General features: G+C 41.3%; 1 protein-coding gene across 2 annotated transcripts in view; it reads right to left on the minus strand.

Moving 5' to 3' along the window:
* LOC115169809 (receptor-type tyrosine-protein phosphatase N2) overlaps window positions 1–12,082 on the minus strand; it is a 160,058-nt gene that overhangs the window by 134,520 nt on the left and 13,456 nt on the right. The window contains exon 1 of one of the 2 annotated variants that reach the window (XM_029725781.1): window positions 9,111–9,116. The exons of the other annotated variant lie outside the window; for it this stretch is intronic. The gene's annotated coding sequence lies outside the window, so the exon portion shown is untranslated. Of the gene's footprint in view, window positions 1–9,110; window positions 9,117–12,082 lie in introns of those variants that run through there. 2 annotated transcript variants of the gene reach the window in all.

Genomic DNA, 12,082 nt, shown 5'->3' on the forward strand with positions numbered 1-12,082 from the left:
GCTCTCCAAGGATGTCAGGGACAAGATTGTAGACCTACACAAGGCTGGAATGGGCTACAAGACCATCACCAAGCAGCTTGGTGAGAAGGTGACAACAGTTGGTGCAATTATTCGCAAATGGAAGAAACACAAAAGAACTGTCAATCTCCCTCGGCCTGGGGCTCCATGCAAGATCTCACCTCGTGGAGTTGCAATGATCATGAGAACGGTGAGGAATCAGCCCAGAACTACTCGGGAGGATCTTGTCAATGATCTCAAGGCAGCTGGGACCATAGTCACCAAGAAAACAATTGGTAACACACTACGCCGTGAAGGACTGAAAATCCTGCAGCGCCCGCAAGGTCCCCCTGCTCAAGAAAGCACATATACATGCCCGTCTGAACTTTGCCAATGAACATCTGAATGATTCAGAGGACAACTGGGTGAAAGTGTTGTGGTCAGATGAGACCAAAATGGAGCTCTTTGGCATCAACTCAACTCGCTGTGTTTGGAGGAGGAGGAATGCTGCCTATGACCCCAAGAACACCATCCCCACCATCCAACATGGAGGTGGAAACATTATGCTTTGGGGGTGTTTTTCTGCTAAGGGGACAGGACAACTTCACTGCATCAAAGGGACGATGGATGGGGCCATGCACCCTCAAATCTTGGGTGAGAACCTCCTTCCCTCAGCCAAGGCATTGAAAATGTGTCGTGGATGGGTATTCCAGCATGACAATGACCCAAAACACACGGCCAAGGCAACAAAGGAGTGGCTCAATAAGAAGCACATTAAGGTCCTGTAGTGGCCTAGCCAGTCTCCAGACCTTAATCCCATAGAAAATCTGTGGAGGGAGCTGAAGGTTCGAGTTGCCAAACATCAGCCTCGAAACCTTAATGACTTGGAGAAGATCTGCAAAGAGGAGTGTTGACAAAATCCCTCCTGAGATGTGTGCAAACCTGGTGGCAAACTACAAGAAATGTCTGACATATGTGACTGCCAATAAGGGTTTTGCCACCAAGTACTAAGTCATGTTTTGCAGAGGGGTCAAATACTTATTTCCCTCATTAAAATGCAAATCAGTTTATAACATTTTTGACGTGTTTTTCTGGATTTTTTTGTTGTTATTCTGTCTCTCACTGTTCAAATAAACCTACCATGAAAATTATAGACTGATAATTTCTTTGTCAGTGGACAAACGTACAAAATCAGCAGGGGATCAAATACTTTTTTCCATCACTGTATCTTCTGTACTGTACTCTAGTTATGGCAACGTTTGAATTATTACTCATAATTACAGTATAGCTGTCCATATTTAAGTCAGGAACAGCTTCTCTCTCATCCATCTTCACCCTTGTATCTGGAGCTGTACTTCAAAGCCAAGAGCCCCCTCCCTTCCACTTGATTTACGGCGTGGATTACAGCAAACGAGAATTTAAAGGCCATTGTCATGGGAGTGGTTTGCATTAGGATTGTGGAGATGCTCGTTGGTTAGATTGTCTCTGATGCCTTGTTGGATTGTCCCTGATGTATTATCTCTGCTTGGATGTGGCCAAGTGGTCATGTTTTGTTGTGCTACACTGGTCTGTACAGCTGGAGCAACTGTAAACAACTCCCATATTCAATCAATTCAATAGGATGCAACTTGACCAATTCATCTATCTATACGATATCTGAATTTGGATTGTCTCGTACAAAAAAAAGATGGTGCTTCAAACCTAAATAGAAAAAAGATCTCTGCATTGCACTACACTTCAGGTGTTCCTCCAGTGTGTGGTAGACCAAAGCCATGCACGGCATCAGTCGATGCAGCTAATCAACTGTGAGTGATGCTATAGCTAATAGAAGGTTCTCTGAGTGGGAGGCTGTGAGTTAATGGACCATGGTGATGCTAGCTGCTGCCAGAGTAGGAGGGATTTTATTTCCCATCCAGCTCAGTGTCTGCATCCCAAAGGACACCCTATTCTTTCTCTATATAGTGCACTACTTTTGACCAGAGCCCAGCCTGGGGTATGGTCAAAAGAAGGGCACTATGTAGAGAACAGAGCGCCATTTGGTATGTAGACAGTGTTAATAAACATGTCAGATTGTGCCGGGGGAGGCCAGAGTAATCGATCTGGTTGAGTGGTCTGGGAAAAGAGGGACTCTGTATGGCTCTAGTCTGGTCAGGCTCTGGTTGGCCCTCAGGGGCCGGCCCGGTAAAATATCTTGTTCCAGGTCATTAGGCTTCAGTGTAGAGATATGGGTTGCGTCCCAAAAGGCACCCTATTCCGTATTCTCTATATAGTACACTACTTTCGATCAGGGTCCATAACGGACACAGACGTGCTCTTTTTTAGCTCCCCTACCCACATCCCACAGCAGAGTAGCCGCACTCAACACAACACAAAGCAGCCAGGAAAACAGCTTGAGTCTGCTGCTGTGGTGGCTCTCTATAGTAAATGATTAAACAAATATGTTCGGTTCATGATGATTTCAGAGGTGGGTATTTGTAACGAAAGGCTTTCCATGCTAAATACAAAGCATTACATCTGTGGTCCATAGAAGCATTTTACCATTAATGAGCAGTGCATCCAAGCAACCACATTTACCACAGAGCTGGCATGACAATTCTCATAACAGAACATTTAATGTGACAGCAAGAGCATTACAGTAGCCTAAGCAGGAGGGGCAGAATAAAACAGTCTCAATATAGCCTATGTATTATGTTATTTGTGAGAAGAAGAAAAAAACATGTATTTATATATATATATACACACTACCGTTCAAAAGCTTGGAGTCACTTAGAAATGTCCTTGTTTTCCATGAAAACACATGAACTTATTTGGAAAATGAATAGGAAATATAGTCAAGAAGTTGACAAGGTTATAAATAATGATTTTTAATTGAAATAATAATTATGTCCTTCAAACTTTGCTTTCGTCAAAGAATCCTCCATTTGCAGCAATTACAGCCTTGCAGACCTTTGGCATTCTAGTTGTCAATTTGTTGAGGTAATCTCAAGAGATTTCACCCCATGCTTCCTGAAGCACCTCCCACAAGTTGGATTGGCTTGATGGGCACTTCTTACGTACCATACAGTCAAGCTGCTCCCACAACAGCCTAAATAGGGTTGAGATCTGGTGTCTGTGCAGGCCACTCCATTATCGACAGAATACCAGCTGACTGCTTCTGCCCTAAATAGTCATTGCATAGTTTGGAGCTGTGCTTTAGATCATTGTCCTTTTGTAGGAGGAAATTGGCTCCAATTAAGTGCCGTCCACAGGGTATAGCATGGCGTTGCAAAATGGAGTGATAGCCCTTTTATCCTGTCCAAATCGCCCACTTTACCACCACCAAAGCACCCCCAGACCATCACATTGCCTCCACCATGCTTGACAGATGGCATCAAGCACTCCTCTAGGATCTTTTCATTTTTTCTGCGTCTCACGAATGTTCTTTGTGATTCGAACACCTCAAACTTTGATTTGTCTGTCCATAACACTTTTTTCCAATCTTCCTCTGTCCAGTGTCTGTGTTCTTTTGCCCATCTTAATCTTTTCTTTTTATTGGCCAGTCTGAGAGACATCTTTTTCTTTGCAACTCTGCCTAGAAGGCCAGCATCCCGGAGTCGCCTCTTCACTGTTGATGTTGAGACTGGTTTTGCGGGTACTATTTAATGAAGCTGCCAGTTGAGGACGTGTGAGGCGTCTGTTTCTCAAACTAGACACTCTAATGTACTTGTCCTCTTGCTCAGTTGTGCACCGGGGCCTCCCACTCCTCTTTCTATTCTTGTTAGAGCCAGTTTGCGTTGTTCTGTGAATGGAGTAGTACACTGCGTTGTACGATATCATTAGTTTCTTGGCAGTTTCTCGCATGGAATAGCCTTCATTTCTCAGAACAAGAATAGACTGACGAGTTTCAGAAGAAAGTTCTTTGTTTTTGACCATGTAATCAAACCCACAAATGCTGATGCTCCAGATACTCAACTAGTGTAAAGAAGGCCCGTTTTATTGCTTCTTTAATCAGAACAGTTTTCAGCTGTGCTAACATTTTTTTTACATTTACATTTTAGTCATTTAGCAGACGCTCTTATCCAGAGCGACTTACAGTAGTGAATGCATACATTTCATTTCATACATTTATTTTTTTCGTACTGGTCCCCCGTGGGAATCGAACCCACAACCCTGGCGTTGCAAACACCATGCTGGCGTTGCAAACACCATGCTCTACCAACTGAGCCACATAATTGCAAAAGGGTTTTCTAATGATACACTTGGATTAGCTAACACAACGTGCCGTTGGAACACAGGAGTGATGGTTGCTGATAATGGGCCTCTGTACGCCTATGTAGATATTCCATAAGAAAATCAGCCATTTCCAGCTACAACAGTCATTTACAACATTAACAATGTCTACACTGTATTTCTGATCAATTTGATGTTGTAACGATTGTCGTCGGGAGACGAGGAAGCGGACCAAAACGCAGCTGGGAGCGAATACATGTTTATTTAACACACTAGAATTAAACATGTACACAAAATCAAGGAAAAACTGCCAATACGTTACGTGCTCAAATAACGAGACAACAACCCACAAACATCGTGGGGGAAAAGGAACTTAAATGTGATTCCCAATCAGACTTCACAAGCGACAGCTGTCTGATTAGGAAATCACCCCGAGCCCAACATAGAAATAAAACACAAAGAAAGGCTATAACCAAAACATAGAAAATAAACCATAGAAATGCCACACCCTGACCAAAATAGCAGAGTTCACCTGGTCAGGGCGTGAAAGATGTTATTTTAAAGGGCAAAAAAATTGCTTTTCTTTCAAAAACAAGGACATTTCTAAGTGACCCCAAACTTTTGAATGGTAGTGTATATATATATATATATATATATATCATATATACAGTACCAGTCAAAAGTTTGGACACACCTACTCATTCAAGGGTTTTTCTTGATTTTTACTATTTTCTACATTGTAGAATAATAGTGAAGACATACAAACTATGAAATAACACATATGGAATCATGTAGTAACCCAAAAAGTGTTAAACAAATCAAAATATATTTTATATTTGAGATTCTTCAAAGTAGCCACCCTTTGCCTTGATGACAGCTTTGCACACACTCGGCATTCTCTCAACAGATGTGGGATACATACAACACACACACACAACCCCTTTCCCACACAAACAACCATAAGCTCAGATGCTCAACAGTTGTTCCATCCAAGAAAGGACTTGATTTACAAATGCATACAGTTGCAGCTGTTTGAGAAGGCATGCAAAATTTAGCAAAAATGGGCAAAATCAGGGAGATTTCATTAACCATTGTTAGGTCCTAGGTGATGGAGATCAGATACACCCCCTTTCCCTGAAACACACACACGCTGGACCCCCGTTGTGACCATTTTCCCAAGCATTTCTGTGCAGTCAGTCATCAAGGTTCTCATTAGTAGCTTTGAGAATTTCCTTGTATATTATGCTCTCCCATCAGTTGGTCCTACAATGCTCATCAGGGGAGAGCATTGTAGGACCAACCTTGCCAGGGAGGCTCAGGATCTTGAGGGGGCGGTGCTGCTTTAGTAGGTCTCTGACCACATTCATGTTTCTGATTTGACTGCGTATAGGCTATTTATAGTAGGCCCATAAAACAGATAAGGACTTCTCTTTAGTGTATGGGTTGCTCAGGTGGCTGTCTAGGGTATAGGGTTGGGGACCGTTCCATCATGATAGGACAATAAATAAACAATTTTTATTATTTATTTTAAGACCTATATCCATATCTGCACACAGTTGAAAGTTCTGTCTCACAAACACACATGAGCTCTGGGATTTGCAACCCTTACTGTATCCTTTTTCACTCACTTAACTCCACACTTTTCCAAACTCAGAAACACACACCCCACCTTCCATCACAATACATCCGCACATCTCCACATCCTGTGCCTTCTATGTCCTCTGTTTGCTGTGTTTTATCTCTACCATGTACTTTTGTGTTCCAGTTCCTTATATTTGAAGATGTATTATTGAGCTAATTATCCTTTCTTCTAATAATGTCTTATGAATTTATAAAAATACTATAAAAGGAATGTCTAATACAAATTATTTTCCAACATTCCCTATCTAGAATGGTATAGTGTAGTTGTAGTTTATTTATTTAACAATTGTTGAATTGTATTGCTTTTCTATATATATTTCTTATTACAATCCCTACCATGGCTAGTATTGGGTGTTCCATTATTCGACGACTCTATGGGAACTTTTGTAATATTTAAAATAGCCATGGAGTAGTCTTTGTGTCTTGAAACATTTGGTTATCAATATATCAAGTTTATAGATTACGAGAACTACACATTTCCCTTTTAATCTATTCTCCTTGAAGATTGGGTACAGAACTTTGCCCCGGTCTGCAATTTCCTTCGTCAACTGATCATTCATGCCTATTCTTGTGCCAGCAAGTCTTTTACCCAGGCATTTGACCATTATTTTATCGTTAAAGAAAGCAAATTTGGCGACGATTGGGCGCTCATATCTCTGTCCTCTCTGTCCGAAACGGTGTACACATTCAAGTTGGATTTTATCGACTGCTTCGCGTGGGTTCTGAAGCGCTGAAAGAAGGAATTCCATCACCACATTTTCAAATATTTTGCCTTCATTTTCTTGGATACCAGTAAGTACCAGATTTTCTCTCATAGACCTAGTTTGTATGTCAAGTAAGGCTTCTCTCAGAAAGATGTTCTCCTTTTTAAGTTCATTAATGTCCCTTTAAGCTTGATTGTTTCTTTCTCCATTGTCGCAGATTTTTCGTCACTCATCTCGAGGCTCGCCTTCAACTCCTTTATATCTTTACTGACTAATTCAAGTATGCCCAGTTTGTCATTTATTGACTTTAACAGATCGCTTTCCACCCTTACCAGTCCTGGTGGTCAAAAGCATAAATCGTCTGTGTCCGTCGGGGAGTCGCGTTTTCTTTTGGAGATTGGTTATCCTTGTTTTCATAATATTTGTCGATACATTTCTCTAGCCTTATGATTTGATATGTGTTGTTGTACAGACTGAAGGTTATTACCCACGAGTATGTAAAGTGGTAATATTTAGTCTAACTTACAGATATTGAATATTACGATTTTATCTTGAGGCAATCTGCACCGCTGTATTCAGTCCGCCATCTTACCTCCACCTTCGCTCTAGCAGGCTAGTGTTACTAAGTGCTTGATTCTATATGGGAAATGAAGAGAAGCTGTGGTTTCTTCCTTTTTTAAATGTATCTAATCAGTATAAGAGTTAGTAAATTTAGAGCTGGTAGAGACAAACAGGCTTTCTTGTTATCAGAGACCAAAACCTACTACAGATCTTAATTGAATCACTCTTTTATTGCTGAGAATTTTCCTGCATTGCAGGAAGTGCAGATGAGCTTTGTCATTTACATTAATTCACTGAAAACTCACACTAACACATGGTTATATGAACAGTATTGCACTTTTCATGTAGACTACTTTTGGCCAGCTAATAGTCTAACCACTGATCAAGCAACCTTATGGACTAAATGTTAAAATCCTGTTGCTGTAGGATTATTTTGCTGTGACAAAATATACAGATAGCTAGGTCAAGTTAAGAGCTTACACCTGTAGCTGTGATGAGTCGCACACCAATCTGAATCAGTCTGTGACATGTTGGATGAAGACATGCTAGGACACAGCCTGGTAATGGGCCAATTTAGTTATGTTCCCTGTTCCGCCAGTTGCCATGGTGATGCGTTGGTTCCCTACTCCCCGTTAGCTAATCAGAGTAGGAGCTGGAACAGAGCAGAGCATCCTCTTTTGTTTGTGTGGTGCTCCAGCAGGTTTTCAACGGGCATCAACATCTGATGCCTCTTTTCCTACTCGTCTCAAAGAGCACCTAGAGTGTTGTTTTACTGAGAGGGGGAGGGGTTGGATTCACCTAGCCAACTTCAGGCACTTCTCAGGAAATCACAGTATGCGCTTGTACTAGCACAATCTTTATGGTTTTATATTAATCATAAATAAACGGAAATGATCATAAATTGGCACTAAATTTGGAACATCTGCTTTCCACGGTTCTCCTCTGTTAGGATAGAATACATTGTCTGTGTGTGTGTGTGTGTGTGTGTGTGTGTGTGTGTGTGTGTGTGTGTGTGTGTGTGTGTGTGTGTGTGTGTGTGTGTGATCCTACTTGACAGATTGAACATTTTATGCAAATGTTCTTTTCCTTCTAAAGCAAGCTAAGCATACATAAATGGCTCATCCAAAACCATCTTTTTTGCAAAGACAGCAAAACTATGGATAGGTGCAACAGAGAGATCTACATGTATAGGTCCTAATGTAATAACTACAGTATAAATATAGAAGTTATAAAACCACACCAAGACCTGTTCTTCACAGTGATAAAACCACACCAAGACCTGTTCTTCACAATGATAAAACCACACCAAGACCTGTTCTTCACAGTGATAAAACCACACCAAGACCTGGTCTTCACAGTGATAAAACCACACCAAGACCTGTTCTTCACAGTGATAAAACCACACCAAGACCTGGTATTTCACATTTACAAAACTAAACCAAGACCTGTTCTTCACAGTGATAAAACCACACCAAGACCTGGTCTTCACATTTACAAAACTAAACCAAGACCTATTCTTCACAGTGATAAAACCACACCAAGACCTGGTCTTCACATTTACAAAACTAAACCAAGACCTGTTCTTCACAGTGATAAAACCACACCAAGACCTGGTCTTCACATTTACAAAACTAAACCAAGACCTGTTCTTCACAGTGATAAAACCACACCAAGACCTGGTCTTCACATTTACAAAACTAAACCAAGACCTGTTCTTTACAGTGATAAAACCACACCAAGACCTGTTCTTCACATTTACAAAACTAAAACAAGACCTGTTCTTCACAGTGATAAAACCACACCAAGACCTGTTCTTCACAGTGATAAAACCACACCAAGACCTGGTCTTCACAGTGATAAAACCACACCAAGACCTGGTCTTCACATTTACAAAACTAAACCAAGACCTGTCCTTCACAGTAACAAATCCACACCAAGACCTCAACTTTACCTTGCTTCAATGTTGCTTCAACTTATTCCAAGAAAGCATGAACTTACCAAGGCTTTCTCCACCTTGGGAAAAGAGGTAAATTGTATTAATTTTAGCAACACCTTAATTGATTTAATTAAAATCAGTTCTGCATTGAAGCTTTGCAAAAGGACTCCATAAACAATGTAAAAAAAGCACCTAGTACACGTCTATGTCCAAAAGGAAAGTCAAAACGTATACTTTACTGAACACTTATTGACTACAGTCTTTCCTGTATCAGGGAACACAATGTTTCAATTTCACTGTTGAGCACACAGAGGGTGTTCCTTGTGGAATGAAGACAGGCTGAGGAAGCGTTCAGCACTACCGGTATTAAATTATAAGTCACACAGTACACAATACAGCCTAGGAAACTGATTAACATTTACAGTGAAATTAATCAAACAGAGGAAAATAATCAAGACACATCCAGCACACTTTCAATACCATTGTATATATTTATACATAAATTAATATAGCAATCATTCAGAACCAGAACTACCCTGCTCCTGGAGAGCTACTGTCCTTTAGGTTCAGGAGCAGGGTTGGAGTGAAAACCTACAGGAGGGTACCTCTCCAGGAGCAGGGTTGGAGTGAAAACCTACAGGAGGCTAGCTCTCCAGGAGCAGGGTTGGAGTTAAAACCTACAGGAGGGTACCTCTCCAGGAGCAGGGTTGGAGTGAAAACCTACAGGAGGCTAGCTCTCCAGGAGCAGGGTTGGAGTGAAAACCTACAGGAGGCTAGCTCTCCAGGAGCAGGGATGGAGTTAAAACCTACAGGAGGGTACCTCTCCAGGAGCAGGGTTGGAGTGAAACCTACAGGAGGCTAGCTCTCCAGGAGCAGGGTTGGAGTGAAAACCTACAGGAGGCTAGCTCTCCAGGAGCAGGGATGGAGTTAAAACATACAGGAGGGTAGCTCTCCAGGAGCAGGGTTGGAGTGAAAACCTACAGGAGGGTAGCGCTCCAGGAGCAGGGTTGGAGTGAAAACATACAGGAGGGTAGCACTCCAGGAGCAGGGTTGGAGTGAAAACATACAGGAGGGTAGCTCTCCAGGAGCAGGGATGGAGTTAAAACCTACAGGAGGGTAGCTCTCCAGGAGCAGGGTTGGAGTGAAAACATACAGGAGGGTAGCTCTCCAGGAGCAGGGTTGGAGTGAAAACATACAGGAGGGTAGCTCCCCAGGAGCAGGGTTTGAGAGCCCTTCAATATGTCTTGAGTATTTTGTGTTAAATTTATGAAACAGTACTTAATTGCACCACTAGGTGGAGACTAACTGACCATACAAGTGAACTTTATTGTGTCAAATTCTGTAGCCTAGAGAGTACTAGAGAAGAGGATTTCCCATTGCTGCACATTACTTATGTTTGCCATGCATTCAGTCATTTTATAAATATGACTATCCATTTTCAAGTAGCACAGATCACCCTATTCACCACATATCCTGTTGGCGGCAGGTAGCCTAGTGGTTAGAGCGTTGGGCCAGTAACCAAAAGGTTGCTGGATTGAATCCCTGAGCTGACGAGGTAAAAATCTGTCGTTCTGCCCCTGAGCAAGGCAGTTAACCCACTGTTCCTTGGGTGCAGAAGATGTGGATGTTGAATATGGCAGCCCCCCGCACCTCTCTGATTCAGAGCGGTTGGGCTAAATGTGGAAGATGCATTCAGTTGTACAACTGACTAGGTATCCCCCTTTCACATATCCCTTTTCCAAGCAGCAATGACATCTTCATCCCATGTGAAACAAACATGAAATATGAACCATGAGTGTGTGTCAACCTGCACAATTATGAGAATCCCAGTCAAGCAAATAAAACAGCAGGACACAGCAAACCAACAAACCAAAAGATGAATTGTCTTCCACACATTTCTAGTCTAGTATCCCATCTGAAAGTATTACAACAGCCTGGATAACCTTGGGTTTGCTCATGCACAACTTTTTAGCAAACTAGCAACAGAAATATTATCCTTGACCTCCATGTGTAATCACGTCACTAGGGGAAGGATAATCAATTTCAAGGCTCAATGATCAACAGGAAACATCCAGGAAGAGATTATGGTGAATTTGCACTTGACTAGAAAATGTTTAATAATGTGTTTTGACAACAGTCAGTCACAGAGTAATATAACATGCCAAATGAACAAAGACTATACAATACATTAGAAACCATTAAAAGTCTCAAGAATGATGCATTAAATTAAGACAACACCTCAAATGCAGACGTTTTTATATCCATATCAAATCCTTTCTGGTTAAGAATTAAGTACCTTACTAGCTAGGTTTCCATCCAATTGGGACAGATTTTCATGCGAATATTCTTAAATCTGCATAAATATGCACATTTTCCCAGGGATGTGTTTTCATCAAATTGACTTGTTGCGGATAAAAGTCTGTGCATGATGACGTAGTCAATCAAATGTATTTATAAAGCTATTTTTGTGTAGTGCACAAAAATTACTTTTGAGGTTAAATACCCATGTACCAAATAAAACATAAAGGTTAATTGGGTTTCCATTGCATTTTCAGCTCTACTGATGGTTGTCACAAAAAAGGTTGCATTATATAGCAAATGTGCACATTCTGGTATTGGCACGTGTGCTCTAGCCAACAGCTCGCAGATACGTATAGCCTACATGATGAGATTATTATGGACAAAAGAGCAAGATTATTTTAATTTGTCAAATGGCTGTCACGTCCTGACCAGTAAGGGGTTATTGGTTATTGTAGTTTGGTCAGGACGTGGCAGGGGGTGTTTGTTTTATGTGGCTCGGGGTTTGTTGGATATGTATTTATGTAAGAGGGGTGTTTGTTTTATGTGTTCCGGTTTTTTTCCGGTATTGTTCTATGTTTTGTATTTCTATGGTTTTTCTATGTTGTGTATTTCTTTGTTGGCCTGGTATGGCTCTCAATCAGGAACAGCTGTACATCGTTGTTGCTGATTGGGAGTCATACTTAGGTAGCCCTTTTTCAACTGTCTTTTGTGGGAAGTTTTTTTTTGCATAGCT

This window comes from Salmo trutta, chromosome 31, assembly GCF_901001165.1.
Source record: "Salmo trutta chromosome 31, fSalTru1.1, whole genome shotgun sequence".
NCBI lineage: Eukaryota > Metazoa > Chordata > Actinopteri > Salmoniformes > Salmonidae > Salmo > Salmo trutta.